General features: G+C 43.3%; 1 protein-coding gene across 6 annotated transcripts in view; it reads right to left on the bottom strand.

The window, feature by feature from the left end:
* HECW2 (HECT, C2 and WW domain containing E3 ubiquitin protein ligase 2) overlaps nt 1-20,158 on the bottom strand; it is a 417,065-nt gene that overhangs the window by 355,100 nt on the left and 41,807 nt on the right. Inside the window, exon 1 of one of the 6 annotated variants that reach the window (XM_033859935.2) lies at nt 4,584-4,785. The exons of the other annotated variants lie outside the window; for them this stretch is intronic. The gene's annotated coding sequence lies outside the window, so the exon portion shown is untranslated. Of the gene's footprint in view, nt 1-4,583; nt 4,786-20,158 lie in introns of those variants that run through there. 6 annotated transcript variants of the gene reach the window in all.

The following is a 20,158-nucleotide window of genomic DNA, read 5'->3' as shown; positions in this document are numbered from 1 at the left end:
TTCTGAACTCATTAGTTTTCTTGGTCCACCTAGCTGCATGGTTTGTCACTCTGAACTGTAACAGCCGTGGCAGCTTTCTGAACAAGGGGTTACTGTTGGGGTCACAGGACCACATGAGAGAGCTCGACTAGAAAGATCAGAAACGTCACTGGGCACTTGCTTTCCGGAGAATGTGTCTAAACTCATAAATTTTAAAAGCTGGTGTGCTCAGCCTCACAAAACCCCTACTACCTATGTATCTATGCCCCCATCGATTTCCAGAATTCTTCTGTTGATAAGCAAGAAGAGGAGCAATGAGAAAGAATAATTTCTTGATAACCATTAGAGTTTGCCATTTGATGCATACACTCCCACCCAGGACTCATCTCCAGCTTGAAGGGAAAAAGGAGATTATACACCTTGAAAAGTTAAATGGCAAATGATTTTCAGGAGGGGCAAAATCCACTTTCTGGACTAGGAGCTGGGAGCGACAAACCAGATACCTCCAGTCTGCCGAGTGGCCACTGTGCTACATGAATAAACTGAGCATTGATCCAATCAAGTCAGAAGCCACTGCAACTCACTGGGTCTTTGACGGCTGCATCAGTGGTGGTGTGGGCGGAAGGCAGCAGCTGTAAACGAACAGGCCCAGAGCTCCCCACACATCACCCATCTCACGCGTGTGGGGCGGCCATCACCCATCTCATAGCTCCATCACCCAACTCCAAACACAGAAGCCAAGAAAGGTGGAACTAGTGAAAAGAAAGGAGAGGACAAAAACCAACTCCTTTTTAATTTTGCCTAAAGTCATTCCAATCAAGGAAGAAGCAAGAAAACTATTCCTCCCTCAATAGCATAGGCCTCCTGCTCCTAGGAAATGACAATTCAGTTACCATATAACATGAATCCGCTTCAGTGGAACAACCTGAACACCTCACCACTATAACAGAATTTCCAGGAAAATGTGCTCCTGGACATAAACAAAAACAAAGAAGGGTACTGGGAAAAGCTGTTGGGAATGTAAGAATGTGCTGTGTATTTATGGGGACAGGTTTAGAGGTGGGAATCTTGAAAGGCTGTGGGTGGAAGGCAACAGATCCAAGAGAAATTCAAACATCCAACCTAGAGACAGCTAGCTCAATCCAAAGATTTAAAATTCGACTGAAGCTGACATCAGGAGGTGGCAGAGTTCTTGGCCTACCAAGCAGACCAGACAGGACACACATGCTCGTAATTATGAAAAAGCTTCTCATAAAACCAGGGTCAGCCTGAACCAGGGCGGAGAACCAGGCTGAGATGTGGCTGAACAGCACTCAGTAGAAAGACTGACAGACAGAGACGGTCAAGAGCTCCAGTTGTTCCTCTGCCTCATAAAGATCCTTTCCTGGCATCCTTCCCACCCCCTGCCACAAAGTGACGTGTCTGAGTGCATCTCAACTGCTCATGAGAACGACAAACAAGGGAGATGAGAAAGGAGAGAGTGGCTGTCAAATTTTAGGATATCTATGAATACTGGGGGAGCTTGTTAAAAATTAAGAATCCCAGGCCCCAACCCCAAGAGATTCTGATCCAGGCACATCTAAGCAGTTCTAGTTACAGGCAATAAAAAAGCAGCAGAGCAGCCTCACGTTCATTCCGGCAACGTAAAAGGTACCCACACACTCAACAATCCTTGGAAAGATTACTGCAAAGCTCTACAAAACGGCCCACCTTACCTTTAGGGGAGAGCCATGGCTCCAACTTGGATCACTCCTCTACTAGGCAATCACCTCGTAGCTCAGTTAATCACAGAATTAGTCAGTGCCCCTCCACCCTCAACCTTGAGCAATAAAAAAAAAAGTTTCTGAAAACTCTGAGTTTGTAAAACTATACGAGGGTATCATGAGCTAACATGTTCTGACACTTTTGTTTTAACTTGTGTGAGTTTTACTCCCAGGTCCCTTCGTTTTTATATGAAGAACAGCCCTGGTAATATGAGAGAGAACAGAGGCCAGCTTGCCAGCCTCTCATCAAAGCTTACCAGAAGGAAAAGCTTAGTAACTTGCCTGGGTACCAGCTGTTGCCTCTATACCAAGTCAGCCCACTGCCACGGCAGTTTCCTTGGAGCTGAAATACTCCTTGAAAGTGAGAAAAATATCTCTGAACAAAGAAACCAAGTCCTCCCACAGTGAGAAGCAGTAGTCTGAAAAGGAAGACCCTATTCAATTTTATTAGTCCTAAAAGCAAGGAACTATTGCCCAAATGGCATGAATATTGGCAGAAGTCCAAGAAGTACCCTAGAGTCTCAAGCTGAGACTAAATGGATTGTTAGAAAAACTCTGAACATTCCTAAGTTCTTGTCTGAGGAGCTCAACCACTGTAGGACCTCGGGTGAATCACTTAACCTCTGAGGCTCATTCTACAAACGTGTAAAGTGAGGTAACACTCCCTGCCATCCCTCCACATAGGAAGTGGTGTGGCTTGAATGACAGAAAACACGCAAGAGCTGTCTGTAAAATGTTAGTCAACAAACAAATATTTTTAACATATTTTTATCACCATGATTGTTATTCAAGACTTTTAAAAATCGAAAAAGCAACTATTTGCTCTATCCATTAACTATCTGCTTTACTTATTAATCTCTAAGTTACAATGCTAATCTGTAAGCGTCAATGAAATTGCTCAGTACATAGTAATCAAGTATAGGAGAGGAGGAATATTTGTGCCTAAGGTACCTAAATCTCAAATACCATCTTCTTTTATCATACATTTTCCTGAAACAAAGAATAAAAATAAATATGAGGAAGTGCAATATTTTTAATCATTACACTTTCTCCATGGAATGATCACACAAAGAAACAACTGGTCACCCTAGTTATATGACAGAGGGTATCAGGAACCAGAAAGAAAAAAGAAAACTTGGAAATTTAGCATTGTAGCAAGAAACTACATAAAATTATCTTCAGCTCATCTGTGCCCTTCCATCCCTCAGTATCTTTATATTAAAAACTCTCTTAGCAACCTCCTTCAACCCAAACTTCACTTAACCAAGCACCTCAAACAGCCAAAGCTCCTCATTTCCTCCGTAAAACATACTGAGTGATGGATGCCCTTGGACCTCCTGGGGGACCGCCCTCCAGGGGGCCTGTGTGCCTCTGTTCTGACCAGTTGTGCACCCCCAAAAGCCAAGTGTGTTTTTTCCTTACCCATTTATGCCAGTTCTACTTGTCATTATAACTATATAATTTAATTAAATATTACATAAACCACAGAAATGCAAGACCAAAAAGAAAGACTGATTGTATCTATGGAAACCAAGTTAAATGCTTTAGAAAGATTTGGTAAAGGCAAGTAACTAAAAATATTTCTGTCAAATTAAGAATGAGCAAAGGACTGGGGGAAATCTTAAAATTCTAGAATTCCTCACTCAGACTGCTTCACAAGAGTCTCTAAGTACGTTCTCCAGTGAAGAAACTGGAACAGGAAAGCATGGAGGAATCACTGTGGGCGCAGCTTATGCAAGAAAGCCTGTGAGGAACTGCAATATACTGGAAGGTGGAGTTTCAGTGATTTTTATTTTTTCTTTGTACCTTTCCATATTTTCCAAATTCTAGTAATCAAATATTGCTATAGTCAGAAACTATTTTAGACATTAATAGTTAAATACAAATTTACAAGTGAAGAGTGTTACAAATTAAGATGCACATAACTTCCCGGAATTTAAATTTAAGGTACATTTTAATAATCAACCCAAAAAGATAAGTCTAGAAACGTTGTGATACATTTTTCATGTATGTATAAATGTGCATAAAAAGAAGTTATATACCCAACATAAAATGCTCTACACAAAGGTGAACTATTAATATTACTGTTGACAGCGCAGGTGATGACAGAAATTGAACTTCTATGCTGCTCTCCTCCTCAGTATTTAATTCACCTTTGTGCGCTGCCCTTCATATTCTAAGACACTGTTAGTAATGTTTCTTCAGAAAGACAGGTATATTGGTAACAAAATATCTGGAAAGCCTTAGGCAGACCTTAAGCATGGCATTCAACCCATCTACCACTCAGGCAGCCCCGTGCCCCCAGATTTCAGGACTCTGCTAGGCAAAGGAAAGCCAAAGATGAAGGGGGCAAAAACAGCTCTCAAAGCAGGCACCAGAGACACTGCAGCCAGCCTGAAAGGAAAGAGACTGATTTTCCTCAAAAGAACTGGCACAGCTCCATCAAAGCAAGACCAGAAGAACAGCCTTGCTCCTTGCCCAAGCCCTAACACAGGCGAGGCCTCCAGCCCCATCCCCGGAAGGATGAATTACCCAACTAGAGTTGGCCACCCTCCAGAGCCTCATGGGACCTTGAAAAACCAGATGAAAATGTTTACCATCTGGGGCAGGCAAGAGTGGTTACTGAAGAAGTTCCATTTGTCCCTGGGCTGAAGAACAGGAGTTCTTCACTGTTATAGGACAGGAAGGGGAGAAACTGGAAGATGCTAGGCCTGAACAGCCACCGCCCCCTTCTCTCCCGGCTTACACACCAACTCCCCCTCAGCCTCGCCCCTCCTCTCCCCTCTGACAACTCCAGCTAACAAACCCCCAGAAAGTCTCATCCCACCGCTGCAAAATTACCTCGTGATTCCACAGGTACCATTTCTGGAAATGATTTCCGTCCAGAGTCATATTTGCACAGCATGAAGTAGGAGCTGGAAAAATAATAGTGCTACTTCTCCAAGAGCAAGTCAAAGCAGAGGTCCCTAGAGAGTATTTATGTTACATACAAAGCGGCTGGATGACAGGTCTGATCTGGTGTGGCAATTCCAGTCTTCCTGTTGCCGTGCCCTTTTTTAAAATTGGCATGCCACACACACAGTGTGGTAAATGGTGTGGGAATTCAGAAGGAAAAAGCAAGGGAAAACAGCAAGGGAAAGGAGACCTCCACGGGGTCTCACACTGGTCTCACAGCCTTTGCCCAAGTCCAGACTTTGCCTCTCAGTCTGGAAGCCTTCGGAGCCTGATTTCTCGGTTGCCACATTCAGAGCAGGCCCTTCTCTCAGGGGCAAATTCACCTTATTGTAACTCATAAGATCCACATGTGTGTGTGTGCGTGGGTGTATGTGTGTGAACACATACCCACAGAGAATGCCAGTGCGTTAATTTACAGGGAAAACTCTGTCAAGGCGCCTGGAAACAATTAACATGGAGGCAAATGCATTTTCTTCCTTACAGACACATCACATGGAAATCAAATAATAGAACAACAGAGGAAGACTGCCATCTCTGCCTATCCAAATCCATTACTCTTTACTCTGAAAATTTTACTTCTGAGAATGACTCGCCCTCCATTAAATCTATGGTTTAGATGGTTGGGTGGGCACATGTCCCAGGTCTGGCCAGTCATGGGGCTGAAACTGCCCCAGCAATTGTTAGGTTTGCTAAACCATGAGGATATGAGCTGGGAGATGCAGAGAGCCACCCCAAGGACAGAGCACTGACTGAAGATGAACCCAACAGGTGAGCCAAACAAAGAGGTGGAAAGAGACATTGCCTGACAATATCGTTAAACGTCAGAGTCAACCAGGATCCTCCTTGAACTTCTCATTTATTGGAAACAGTGAATTCCCTCCTTTGCTTGAGCCACTTTGAGGTGGATTTCTATCTCTCACAAGCAACAAGAAGTCCTGATTAATACATAAGAGTTCTGACAGAGAAAATGGAATTGGACTAAGAAGAGTTTATCATATGACTTGAATACTCAATCAGCATTCATTTAAAGTAGTTTAATGCATTGTGTCTACACCAGGGCAGGCCAGGGCTCATCCTGGTCATCCGTCTGTCCTTTTGACACCTGACTAACCTCACTTGCACTGACATATTCTCTTTTAAACCATGCTCATATGGCTAATCCACCTGGCAGGTCTGCAGTCATTCTGTCTCTGCTCCATTTAACTCTCAGAGGGCAATCATATATCCCTAGTTCCCAAGTCCTTAAGGTGACGCATCACTGGATCCCAAGAACTGAGAGTAGTAGAAAACCACTTAATAGATTGTTAACTTCCGTGGCACCCAAGAGAACTCATAAATCCTCCAGGTTAAGTGGTATGGATTCCTTCCAGTGAATTCTAGCGTCAAAAAATCATTTACTGTAGCAAAACTACATAGTCAACCGTTTCCAACTATCAGGATACATCGATGATATTTTCAATTAAGGTGAACACATAGTTCTTATACTTTGATTAAGGTGGGTTCTTTAAATCCACGTTGTTTTAGTTACAAGGAGTTGTTTATGCTTAATTCTATAAGAAGTTCACAGGACAAGACAGAAGTGTGTATCTTTGTAAGTTTAGCTCCTATTATAGCTATTTTTATGCAAATAAAGGCTGCAGCGTATTACTTCCTCCACTCAGACACAAATCCTGTCTGTGGTTAGATTCTCTGAGGGCCTCCCCCTAGCGCCACTTCCCAGTTCCTTGTCCTAATTAAGCAATGCCTTAGAGAGAAGCAAACAGTTGTTTTCTCCTCAAGCTGTTGTCATCATTTGTTTACGTGTCTCCCCCACTAAACTCAGCTCTTTGGATGACTTCATGACTAGTCTAGCGCTGTGTCTAGCAGATGCTCTATAAACATTAGTTGAGTGGATTTTACACTTGTCAGATTTTTACCAGAATATCTGGTTTGTGACCTTTATGTCACTATTCAGTTTCAAGCATCAAGGAAAGTATTGGAGAGGAGTCTTAGAAGCTTGGTGTCTGCCCTCCCTTCAAGAACAGGGTCCAGATACAGTTTCTTGTGCGCAAGCATTCAACCTTTGCAAAATTTATCCTGCAACCCTGGCTACAACTATCTGGACCAGGGTTTGGTGCCTGACCTAAAGATGTCAGCTCCAGACCGGACATGAGAAAGACCACTGGCCTACAAGGTGGCCAGCCATGAAAGCTCAACCCCAGGAGGGATAACATGTACTGAACAGTGATCGAGCAACTCAATAAGATCCTTTCTCAGGGTATTTGAATGCAACTTGTACAGAGAAAGTTGTCATATAATAGAAAGGCACACACACACACACACACACACACACACACACACACCCCAAAAAAAAAAAATCTAGAGAAAATAAAAACAAACTCTAAAACAGGAAACGCCAGGAATAATCAAAAGCTCTGAGGACTCTAGGCGAAAGGAAGTATCTAGGACTGAAGAGAAAGAGAGAAGAAGACAACACAGCAAGAAGCTAAGTATCAGGAAAGTACTACAACTACTACTATGTGGTCTGAAATTTCCTTTACAATATAGTTGGAAGACCCAATTAATCAAAAGGCCACATTAAAAGACAGCTACTGTAAGTTTTCCAACCATCTTTACCTCCACTCAAGAGCTGAGGTTGTCTGCTATCAAAATAGACATTAGAGGGCTTCCCTGGTGGCGCAGTGGTTGAGAGTCCGCCTGCCGATGCAGGGGACACGGGTTCGTGCCCCGGTCCGGGAGGATCCCGCATGCCGCGGAGCGGCTGGGCCCGTGGGCCATGGCCGCTGGGCCTGCGCGTCCGGAGCCTGTGCTCCGCAACGGGAGAGGCTGCGGCAGTGAGAGGCCCGCGTACCGTACCGCCAACAAACAAACAAAAAAAATAGACATTAGAAATCCGTTTTTGTTGTTGAAATTTAAGATGTTCAAGACTTGTGAACTGGCTAGAAATACTTCAGGGGCACCCCACAATTCCATGAAGGGGTGTAATCTAGCACACTCACAAGGCTGGACTCAGAAACCCGGCCCCGGCTGGATTCTGCACCAAGACACAGTTTATTTGGAAGACTGTGGTTGCCCAATGCTAACTCTTAAGTTTTAACTGAATCCTGCCTCTACAATATTATCATGTTTTCCTCAAGTGAACCTCTTAAGCAAAGGGAGGGACACCAAAAAAGGCAGAGACATAGACCTTATTAAAGCTACAAAATAGGCTGTAGATGTATCTTTATGCCCCCTCACAAATTAACATTTGCTTTCATATCTGGGAGCGGGGCCACCGGTGGGAGACCTATAGCCCTCACCTACCTCTACTGGAGTATATTAGTTGGGGGTACAGAGTCAGGTGCTATTACACCGAAACTGAAAAGAAAAGTGGCTTGAACAAGAGACATATTCATGTCTTCACAATTAACAGTCCAGAGGTAACCAGGCCAGGCAGGAATAGTGTCCACTTCTAATTCCAGATGGCTATTTCAAATCTCAGCATATCCCAGTCAGCAAGGAGAAAAAGAAATGGAGGGCACATCCTTACCCCATCGGCCAGAATTTGTCACATGATCATGCCTAGCTTCAAGGGCAGCAAAGAAACTAATCTCTACACCAGCAACTGAGGGGCAACTGGGTGGAATTATACTGCTGTACATCATGTTGTACATCATTTGGGGGTCTCCTTCCCTGTGCATCTCTCATCACCTGATGGAACTTGAGTGAGGTCTGTTCTTCATGGTAGGGATGACTTTAATACAGGAATTCAACTCATTGCTTAAATAACACCAATAACAAATCCACTATGAAGTCATTACAGAAAACAGACAGATGTTTACAAAAAGAAAATAGGCAAAAAATAGTCAATGCTCTGACAGATAATTAGATAACTGTTATATTAAACAAAAGCTGGATGACCTGAGACTAAAACACATCTGTCCCGAGCCTTCTTCAATCACTTTAATTAGAGATTCTGAGTCACTTGGGAAAAGTAGCTGTCCCTGCTCTACTTTGAAAGGCCCCAAAACAGGTCATTGTGATAAGTAAAGCCACCGATTAAAACATAAAGTCCTTATTAGTTTTCCAAACTGTATTTGTATTTGTTAGGACTGCTGTAATAAATACCACAAACTGGGTGTCTTAAGCCACAGAAATATAATGTCTCACAGTGCCAGAGGCCAAAAATCCACAGTCAAGGTAAGGGGTTGGCCGGATCAGTGCCTTCTGAGGGCCGTGGGGGAGAATCTGTTCCCGGCCTCTCTCCTTGGCTTGTATTGTAGTTGGCCATCTTCCTCTTATGTCTCTTCACAACATCTTCCCTCCAAGTGTGTCTCTGTGTTGAAATTTCCTATTCTTACAAGGACACCATCCAAACTGGATTACGGTCCACCTTAATCACCTCATTTTAACTTGATTACCTCTGTGAAGACACTATTTGCAAATAAGGTCACACTCCAAGGTACTGGGGGATTAGGACTTCAATACACGCATTTAAGGGGGGGACATGATTCAACCCATAACACAAACCTAGAAGCCCTTTAAATCTGAAACCATACTTTACTACAGTAATCATTATATCCTTTTTAAAGGCTTTTTACTGGAAAATATAACAGATAAAGAAAATGCATAAGACATAAATATAACAAATAATTATAAAGCAAGCACCTGTGTAATTGCCATTTGGGTCAAAACAGAACACTGTCAGTAGCCAGGAGCCCCTTCCCGATCACAAATCCTTCCTTCCTCTAGCAGGTATCACTATCGTTACTTTTAGGAAAATGACTTCCTCTTTCCTTCATAGTTTTACACTTCTGAATACATACCAAAAGAGTATAGCTCTGTTTTACACGTTTTTGAACTGGATCTGAGTGGAATTATGTTGTAAAATATTATTTGGAATCTTCTATCCCTTAACATGTTTGTAAGATTTATCCATATATTTACATTTTAATGGTTCCAAAGAATACTTCATTAACCTAAATCCAATTTTGCCAGTCAAAACTATATTTTCTCCGATTTTTACCATTCTCACGCACTTTTAACATCTGCATATCCTTCAATGTCTACAGCAAAATCATATCTACAGAGGACTTCCCTGATGGCAGAGTGGTTAAGAATCTGCCTGCCAATGCAGGGGACTCCGGTTCGATCCCTAGTCCGGGAAGATCCCACATGCTGTAGAGCAACTACCAAAGCCCGTGTGCCACAACGACTGAGCCTGCGCTCTAGAGCTCATAAGCCACAACTACTGAAGTCCATGCGCCTAGAGCTCATGCTCCACAGCAAGAGAAGCCACCGCAGGAGAAGCCCACACACCGCAAAGAAGAGTAGCCCCCACTCGCTGCAACTAAAGAAAGCCCACGTGCAGCAACGAAGACCCAACGCAGCCAAAAATAAATTAATTAAATTGCGTCTTTATTTCTTCAGCCTTAAAAAGCATTGAGGTAAAATATACATAAATCTAAAACATTTGAACCATTTTTATGCGTACAATCAGTGGCATTAAGTAACTCTGTGCAACCATCACCACTATCCATGACCAGAATGTTTTCATCACCCCAGACAGAAATTTTCTATCCTCTAAACAATAACTTCCCATCACCCTAACCCAAGGGGCCGCTCTGAAAAGGCTTGCTCTGGAGGGAAGCCCCTCCTCAGGGCCCTGCCTTTCTCCAGGACCCAGCACCCCACTCGGCTGTCACCCATCAGACACAGCACCAAAACGCAGGCCCCAGCGGCAGCCCCTTCCCTTTCACTCATTTAAAGCCAAGGACAAGTTAAGCAATTATGTGCTTCTTTAACCTCCTCTCTCAATACCGCACCTTCAAAATGAAAAAAAGGGAAGTAGACAATTACACGTGATGTAGTATCCTTGATGGGATACTGACAAAGAAGAAACACACTGGGAAAAAACTAAGAAAACCTGAACAAACTATGGACTCTAGTTAACAATAATGTATCAATACCGTATTATCAATTGTTGCAAATGTACCACTAATGTAAGATGTTAATAATAAAGGAAGTAGCTTCAAGATGGCAGAAGAGTAAGACACGGAGATCACCTTCCTCCCCACAAATACTTCAGAAATACATCTACATGTGGAACAACTCCTACAGAACACCTACTGAATGCTGGTAGAAGACCTCAGACCTCCCAAAAGGCAAGAAACGCCCCACGTACCTGGGTAGGGCAAAAGAAAAAAGAATAAACAGAGACAAAAGAATAGGGAGGGGACCTGCACCAGTGGGAGGGAGCTGTGGAGGAGGAAAGGTTTCCACACACTAGGAAGCCCCTTCGTGGGCGGAGACTGTGGGTGGCGGAGGGGGTAAGCTTAGGGGCCGCGGAGGAGAGCACAGCAACAGGGGTGTGGAAGGCAAAGCAGAGAGATTCCTGCACAGACGGTCAGGGCCGAGCGGCACTCACCAGCCCGAGAGGCTTGTCTGCTCACCCGCCGGGACGGGCGAGGGTTGGGAACTGAGGCTCGGGCTTCGGAGGTCGGACCCCAGGGAGAGGACTGGGGTTGGCGGCGTGAACACAGCCTGAAGGGGCTAGTGCGCCACGGCTAGGTGGAACAGAGTCCAGGAAAAAGTCTGGACCTGCCGAGAGGCAAGAGACTTGTTCTTGCCTCTTTGCTTCCTGGTGCGCGAGGAGAGGGGATTCAGAGCGCCGCTTAAAGGAGCTCCAGAGACGGGCGCGAGCCGCGGCTATCAGCACGGACCCCAGAGACGGGCATGGGATGCTAAGGCTGCTGCCGCCACCACCAAGAAGCCTGTGTGTGAGCACAGGTCACTGTTCACACCTCCCCTGCCGGGAGCCTGTGCAGCCCACCACTGCCAGGGTCCCGGGATCCAGGGACAACTTCCCCGGGAGAACGCAAAGGGCGACTCAGGCTGGTGCAACGTCACGCCGGCCTCTGCCGCCGCAGGCTCGCCCCGCACTCCGTGCCCCACCCTCCACTCGGCCTGAGTGAGCCAGAGCCCCCGAATCAGTGGCTCCTTTAACCCCGTCCTGTCTGAGCGAAGAACAGACGCCCTCCGGCGACCTACACGCAGAGGCGGGGCCAAATCCAAAGCTGAGCCCCTGGGAGCTGTGAGAACAAAGAAGAGAAAGGGAAATCTCTCCCAGCAGCCTCAGAAGCAGCGGATTAAAGCTCCACGATCAACTAGATGTACCTGCATCTGTGGAATACATGAATAGACAACGAATCATCCCAAATTGAGGAGGTGGACTTTGGGAGCAAAGATATATATATATATATATTTTTTTTTTTTTTCCCCTGTTTCTTTTTGTGAGTCTGTATGTGTATGCTTCTGTGTGTGACTTTGTCTGCATAGCTTGGCTTTCACCATTTGTCCTAAGGTTCTGTCTGTTTTTTTTTATTACTTAAAAAAAAATTTTTCTTAATAATTATTTTTTATTTTAATAACTTTATTTTAGTTTAGTTTACTTTTTTTTATATTATCTTCTTTCTTTCTTTCTTTCTTTCTTTCTTTCTTTCTTTCTTTCTTTCTTTCATTTTCTCCCTTTTACTCTGAGCCATGTGGATGAAAGGCTCTTGGTGCTCCAGCCAGGCATCAGGGCTGTGCCTCTGATGTGGGAGAGCCAAGTTCAGGACACTGGTCCACAAGAGACCTCCCAGCTCCACGTAATAACAAACGGCAAAAATCTCCCAGAGGTCTCCATCTCAAAGCCACGACCCAGATTCACTCAATGCAGCAAGCTACAGTGCTGGACACCCTAGGCCAAACAACTAGCAAGAGAGGAACACAACCCCACCCATTAGCACAGAAGCTGCCTAAAATCATAATAAGGCCACACACACCACAAAACACACCACCAGAAGTGGACCTGGCCACCAGAAAGACGAGATCCAGCCTCATCCACCAGAACACAGGCACTAGTCCCCTCCACCAGGAAGCCTACACAATCCACTGAACCAACCTTAGCCACTGGGGACAGACACCAATAAACAATGGGAACTATGAACCTGCAGCCTGCAAAAAGGAGACCCCACACAGTAAGTTAAGCAAAATGAGAAGACAGAAAAACACACAGCAGATGAAGGGGCAAGGCAAAAACCCACCAGACCTAACAAATGAAGAGGAAATAGGCAGTCTACCTGAAAAAGAATTCAGAATAATGATAGTAAAGATGATCCAAAATCTTGGAAATAGAATAAAGAAAATACAAGAGACGTTTAACAAGGAACTAGAAGAACTAAAGAGCAAACAAACAATGATGAACAACACAATAAAAGAAATTAAAGATTCTCTAGAAGGGATCAATAGCAGAATAACTGAGCCAGAAGACCGGATAAGTGACCTGGAAGATAAAAGAGTGGAAATAACTACTGTAGAGCAGAATAAAGAAAAAAGAATGAAAAGAATTGAGGACAGTCTCAGAGACCTCTGAGACAACATTAAATGCACCAACATTCAAATTATAGGGGTCCCAGAAGAAGACTAGAAAAAGAAAGGGACTGAGAAAATATTTGAAAAGATTATAGTTGAAAATTTCCCTAATATGGGAAGGGAAACAGTTAATCAAGTCCAGGAAGCACAGAGAGTCCCATACAGGATAAATTCAAGGAGAAACACGCCAAGACACATATTAATCAAACTACCAAAATTTAAATATAAAGAAAAAAATATTAAAAGCAGCAAGGGAAAAACAACAAATAACACACAAGGGAATGCCCATAAGGTTAACAGCTGATCTTTCAGCAGAAACTCTGCAAGCCAGAAGGGAGTGGCAGGACATATTTAAAGTGATGAAGGAGAAAAGCCTACAATCAAGATTACTCTACCCAGCAAGGATCTCATTCAGATTTGATGGAGAAATTCAAACCTTCACAAACAATCAAAAGCTAAGAGAATTCAGCACCACCAAACCAGCTTTACAACAAATGCCAAAGGAACTGCTATAGGCAGGAAACACAAGAGAAGGAAAAGAGCTACAGTAACAAACTCAAAACAATTAAGAAAATGGTAATAGGAACATACATATTGATAATTACCTTAAAGGTAAATGGATTAAATGCTCCAACCCAAAGACACAGACTGGCTGAATGAATACAAAAACAAGACCCATATATATGCTGTCTACAAGAGACCCACTTCAGACCTAGGGGCACATACAGACTGAAAGTGAGGGGATGGAAAAAGATATTCCATGCAAATGGAAATCAAAGGAAAGCTGGAGTAGCAATTCTCATATCAGACAAAATAGACTTTAAAATAAAGACTATTACAAGAGACAAGAAAGGACACTACATAATGATCAAGGGATTGATCCAAGAAGAAGATATAACAATTGTAAATATTTATGCACCCAACATAGGAGCACCTCAATACATAGGGCAAATACTAACAGCCATAAAAGGAGAAATCTACAGTAACACATTCATAGTAGGGGACTTTAACATACCATTTTCACCAATGGACAGATCAACCAAAATGAAAATAAACAAGGAAACACAAGCTTTAAATGATACATTAAACAAGATGGACTTAATTGATATTTATAGGACATTCCATCCAAAAAAAACAGAATACACATTTTTCTCAACTGCTCATGGAACATTCTCCAGGATAGATCATATCTTGGGTCACAAATCAAGCCTTGGTAAATTGAAGAAAACTGAAATTGTATCAATTATCTCTTCCGACCACAACGCTATGAAATTAGATATCAATTACAGGAAAAAGTCTGTAAAAAATACAAACACATGGACGCTAAACAACACACTATTTAATAATGAAGTGATCACTGAAGAAATCAAAGAGGAAATCAAAAAATACCTAGAAACGAATGACAATGAAAACGCGATGACCCAAAACCTATGGGATGCAGCAGAAGCAGTTCTAAGAGGGAAGTTTATAGCAATACAATCCTACCTGAAGAAACAGGAAACATCTCAAATAAACAACCTAACCTTACACCTAAAGCAATTAGAGAATGAAAAACAAAAAAAAACCCAAAGTTAGCAGAAGGAAAGAAATCATAAAGATCAGATCAGAAATAAATGAAAAGAAATGACGGAAACAATAGCAAAGATCAATAAAACTAAAAGCTGGTTCTTTGAGAAGATAAACAAAATTGATAAACCATTAGCCAGACTCATCAAGAAAAAAAGGGAGAAGACTCAAATCAATAGAATTAGAAATGAAAAAGAAGTAACAACTGACACTGCAGAAATACAAAGTATCATGAGGGATTATTACAAGCAACTCTATGCCAATAAAATGGACAACCTGGAAGAAATGGACAAATTCTTAGAAACGCACAACCTTCTTAGACTGAACCAGGAAGAAATAGAAAATATGAACAGTGCAATGACAAGCACTGAAATTGAAACTGTGATTAAAAATCTTCCAACAGGGCTTCCCTGGTGGCGCAGTGGTTGAGAGTCCGCCTGCCGATGAAGGGGAAACGGGTTCGTGCCTAGGTCCGGGAAGATCCCACATGCCGCGGAGCGGCTAGGGTCGTGAGCCATGGCCGCTGAGCCTGTGCGTCCGGAGCCTGTGCTGCGCAACGGGAGAGGCCACAACAGTGAGAGGCCCGCATACCGCAAAAAAAAAAAAAAAAAAAAATTCCAACAAACAAACGCACAGGACCAGATGGATTTACAGGTGAATTCTATCAAATATTTAGAGAAGAGCTAACACCTATCCTTCTCAAACTCCTGCAAAATATAGCAGATGGAGGAACACGCCCAAACTCATTCTATGAGGCCACCATCACCCTGATACCAAAACCAGACAAAGATGTCACAAAGAAAGAAAACTACAGGCCAAAATAAATGATGAACATAGATGCAAAAATCCTCAACAAAATACTAGCAAACAGAATCCAATAGCATATCAAAAGGATCATACACCATGATCAAGTGGGGTTTATCCCAGGAATGCAAGGATTCTTCAATACACGCAAATCAATCAATGTGATACACCATATTAACAAATTGAAAGAGAAAAACCATATGACCATCTCAATAGATGCAGAGAAAGCTTTCAACAAAATTCAACACCCATTTATGATAAAAACCCTCCAGAAAATAGGCATAGAGGGAACTTGCCTCAACATAATAAAGGCCATATATGACAAACCCACAGCCAACATCGTTCTCAATGGTGAAAAACTGAAACAATTTCCACTAAGATCAGGAACAAGACAAGGTTGCCCACTCTCACCACTATTATTCAACATAGTTTTGGAGGTTTTAGCCACAGCGATCAGAGAAGAAAAAGAAATAAAAGGAATGCAAATGGGAAAAGAAGAAGTAAAGCTGTCACTGTTTGCAGATGACATGACACTATACACAGATAATCCTAAAGATGCTACCAGAAAACTACTAGAGCTAATCAATGAATTTGGTAAAGTACCACGATAAAATATTAATGCACAGAAATCTCTTGCATTCCTATACACTAATAATGAAAAATCTGAATTGAAATTAAGGAAACACTCCCATTTACCATTGCAACAAAAGGAAAAAAAGATTTAGGAATAACCCTACCTAAGGAGACAAAAGACCTGTATGCAGAAAATTATAAGACACTGATAAAAGAAATTAAAGATGATACAAATAGATGGAGAGATATACCATGTTCTTGGATTGGAAGAACCAACATTGGGAAAATGACTATACTACCCAAAGCAATTTACAGATTCTATGCAATCCCTACCAAACTACCACTGGCATTTTTCACAGAACTAGAACAAAAAATTTCACAGTTTGTATGGAAACACAAAAGACCCCAAATAGCCAAAGCAATCTTGAGAAAGATAAACGGAGCTAGAGGAATCAGGCTCCTGGACCTCAGACTATACTACAAAGCTACAGTAATCAAGACACTATGGTACTGGCACAAAAACAGAAAGATAGATCAATGGAACAGAATAGAAAGCCCAGAGGTAAACCCTAGCACATATGGTCACCTTATCTCTGATAAAGGAGGGAAGAATATACAGTGCAGAAAAGATAGCCTCTTCAATAATTGGTGCTGTGAAAACTGGACAGCTACATATAAAAAAATGAAATTAGAACACTCCCTAACACCATACACAAAACTAAACTCAAAATGGATCAAAGGGCTTCCCTGGTGGTGCAGTGGTTGAGAGTCCACCTGCCGATGCAGGGGATACGGATTCATGCCCCGGTCCAGGAAGATTCCACATGCCGCGGAGCGGCTGGGCCCGTGAGCCATGGCCGCTGAGCCTGCGCGTCCGGAGCCTGTGCTCCGCAACGGGAGAGGCCACAACAGTGAGAGGCCCGCGTACTGCAAAAAAAAAGAAAAAAGAAAAAATGGATTAAAGACCTAAATGTAAGGCCAGACACTATCAATCTCTTAGAGGAAAACATAGGCAGAACACTCTATGACATAAATCACAACAAGATCCTTTTTGACCCACCTCCTAGGGAAATGGAAATAAAAACAAAAATAAACAAATGGGACCTAATGAAACTTAAAAGCTTTTGCACAGCAAAGGAAACCATAAACAAGATGAAAAGACAACCCTAGAATGGGAGAAAATATTTGCAAATGAAGGAACTGACAAAGGATTAATCTCCGATATTTACAAGCAGCTCATGCAGCTCAATATCCAAAACACAAACAACCCAATCCAAAAATGGGCAGAAGGCCTAAACAGACATTTCTCCAAAGAAGATATACAGATGGACAACGAACACATGAAAGAATGCTCAACATCACTAATCATTAAAGAGATGCAAGTCAAAACTACAATGAGATATCATCTCACACCGGTCAGAATTGCCATCATCAAAAAATCTACAAACAATAAATGCTGGAGAGGGTGTGGAGAAAAGGGAACCCTCATACACTGTTGGTGTGAATGTAAATTGATACAGCCACTATGGAGAACAGTACGGAGGTTCCTTAAAAAACTAAAAATAGAAGTAGCATACGACCCAGCAATTCCACTACTGGGCATAGAACCTGAGAAAACCATAATTCAAAAAGAGTCATGGGGCTTCCCTGGTGGCACAGTGGTTGAGAGTCCACCTGCCGATGCAGGGGACATGGGTTCTTGCCCTGGTCACGGAAGATCCCACATGCCGCACAGTGGCTAGGCCCATGAGCCATGGCCACTGAGCCTGCACATCCGGAGCCTGTGCTCCGCAACGGGAGAGGCCACAACAGTGAGAGGCCCGTGTACCGCAAAAAAAAAAAAAAAAAGAGTCATGTACCACAATGTTCATTGCAGCTCTATTTACAATAGCCAGGATACGGGAGCAACCTAAGTGTCCATCGACAGATGAATGGATAAAGAAGATGTGGCACATATATACAATGGAATATCACTCAGCTATAAAATGGAACGAAATTGAGTTATTTGTAGTGAGGTGGATGGACCTAGATTCTCTCAGAAAGAGTGAAGTAAGTCATAAAAACAAATACCATATGCTAACACATATACATGGAATCTAAGAAAAAAACAATGGTCATGCAGGACCTAGGGGCAAGACGGGAATAAAGACACTGACCTACTGGAGAATGGACTTGAGGATATGGGGAGGGGGAAGGGTAAGCTGTGACAAAGTGAGAGAGTGGCATGGACATATATACACTACCAAACGTAAAACAGATAGCTAGTGGGAAGCAGCGGCATAGCACAGGGAGATCAGCTCGGTGCATTGTGACCACCTAGAGGGGTGGGATAGGGAGGGTGGGAGGGAGGGAGACACAAGAGGGAAGAGATATGGGAACATATGTATAAGTATAACTGATTCACTTTGTTATAAAGTAGAAACTAACACACCATTGTAAAGCAATTATACTCCAATAAAGATGTTAAAAAAATAACAGTAATAATAAAGGAAATCGTGTGTGTACGTGTGTATGTGGGGCGGGGAGAGTGTAATAAGGGCACTCTGTACTCATAACTTTTCAGTAAATCTAAAACTGTTTTTTTTTTTTTTAGGCCAATTAAAAAATAAAGTGAGGCAGGAGCTCTTGTGATGACCTCATGTGTCAGAGAGCCCCTCCTCTTGAGGACCAGACATCCTAACGGGGCAGTAAGTGGCTCTGGTTCTCGAGAAAAAGGGTCCTTACGTGGCCATGCTTAGTGAGCTCAGGGGCAGGCCCCTCCGTGTACCACGAAACCCAACTCTGTGCCGGTGGTTCCAGCAACCTAATTATGCTCCCAGAAGACCATGGGCCTGTTAAGGTCTTCCAGACAGTGGTGCTGATGATGGAAATAGAGAGGACACGAGTGACAGGTGGGTCTCACAGAGGAGGGCAGAGTCCCTTCTGGAGGTGCTGCACAGGCCCCCTCAGGGTGCAGGAACCACCTGGGGGAGGGCCTGCAGGTTGAGCAGGTTGACACCTGGGTTCAAGCCTGGCTCCTTCACTCCAGGCTGTGCGCCCTCAGCAGTCTCCCCGTCTATGACACTGACCCTTCACTGCTATTGGAAAGATCTAGTAAGACAACAAATGTCACGTGGTTCGCGCCGAGAGGGTGCAGGCCCGCCACGTACCCACTCTCTATGACTGGTCCCTGAAGTCAGCCAAGGACAGGGACGCTGCTCTGCTCAACATGTGCTCTATGGTCAGTTTTCTGGGCAGATGGAACAGGGTGCCTGCTTCCCGGGGCCGGTGCGTCCCACTAGGTCTTTGTCCTGCTTCTTACTCAGCAGTGCATTCCATGCACCGTGCCTCGTCTAGGACTGGGGCAACCTTGTTCTTTCCACAACACTGTACCCATTTCACAGGCAAGCGAACTGAGGGCCAGATCACCTTTCAGGCGGGCTCTTTATTTTGCAAGTGTTCGAACCTGACTTGCCCACGGCAGCATGCGGAACCCTGGTTTTGAGTCTAGGTCTCTCCGGCCCTTTGGCCCGGTAGATAAAAACTGCGGCTCCTACCAAAAAAAAAAAAAACACTTTTTGGTTAAGGTTTCTATCTATGCAGGCAGATTATAACACAAGCAATTTTCATAAGTGTTGCTTCTACAGACATTTTCCCAGAAAAACCTACAAGAAATGGTAAGCAAAGTATATTTACCAAATGACCTACCTTGTTTCAGGCAATGCTATAATATTCTAGGTTGAACTGGCCCATGCACCATTTCTCACGAGGTGTGTGAACCACCAGGTAAAGGCAAGAGAGGGCATGATTCAGCGGTTCGAGGGGACAGTCATTTGTCAGGGTCTAGTTGACAGGCTTCACTGATGAGCAAAGGACCTTAAAGGAAAGACGACAATGTAACCTGCTAGGCTACACTGACCTCCGAGGCTTGCCCAATTCTTGGGTTTTCAACGGTCAGAGAAGATTTGTTTCTTTGTCAGTTCTATTTGAGATGTGCAGTACTCTGGCCCTGGCTCCCTGCTTACCTTTCTGAACTGCATCTCTGTCTGTAATCTCAGGCTGGAATCTGACACTAGTCTGATTAACTCATCTACTGGCTAGTGCCCTGGCCATGCAGAGGTAGACGGACTGGCTTAGATCCTAAT

Source organism: Tursiops truncatus, chromosome 7 (genome assembly GCF_011762595.2).
Source record: "Tursiops truncatus isolate mTurTru1 chromosome 7, mTurTru1.mat.Y, whole genome shotgun sequence".
Taxonomy (NCBI): Eukaryota; Metazoa; Chordata; class Mammalia; order Artiodactyla; family Delphinidae; genus Tursiops; species Tursiops truncatus.
This window is presented reverse-complemented; position numbering and strand designations above follow the sequence as displayed.